The sequence below is a fragment of the Penaeus monodon genome, chromosome 20, assembly GCF_015228065.2.
Source record: "Penaeus monodon isolate SGIC_2016 chromosome 20, NSTDA_Pmon_1, whole genome shotgun sequence".
Classification (NCBI taxonomy): Eukaryota; Metazoa; Arthropoda; class Malacostraca; order Decapoda; family Penaeidae; genus Penaeus; species Penaeus monodon.
Window position 1 is genome coordinate 29,788,928 of NC_051405.1, and position 552 is coordinate 29,789,479.

Sequence of the window (552 nt, forward strand, 5' to 3'; positions counted from 1 at the left end):
TTAACACTCACCATTCCTTCATGTTAACCATAATCATCACAAATATTCACAATTACTGAGGAAAATAAGCAGAAAAAGATAACGTGATAAAGCATGAACAAATGTAAATGAAAAAGTTCTCTAAATATACACAAAAAAGACAACAGGCATTTTCAAGAATAAGTAAATGAATGAATAATAAGGTAACTTTATTCAGAAAAATAATTACACGAATCAAGGGATTTAATCATATTCAAAGAAATATAGTTAAAAAAAGAAAGAAGAAAAAAACACGTGCTAAGATTAATATAAAAAATGATATCAAGGTAAAAAAAAAAAAAAAGGACCAGAAATTTATGATAATTAAAACTAAAAACAGTAACGAAACAACCACACTACGAAATCCAAAATATCAAATTTGCAATTGTGAGGAAGCTAATTATGCAAGATCTGAGATTAGAGCAGATAATGCATGGAACCCACAATCTCTCAGTGCATGACGATCAGCGACGCCCCTCGAGTCATGTGGACAGTGCATGACACGTGAAGCAGACGGCAAATCCATCCTTTGTT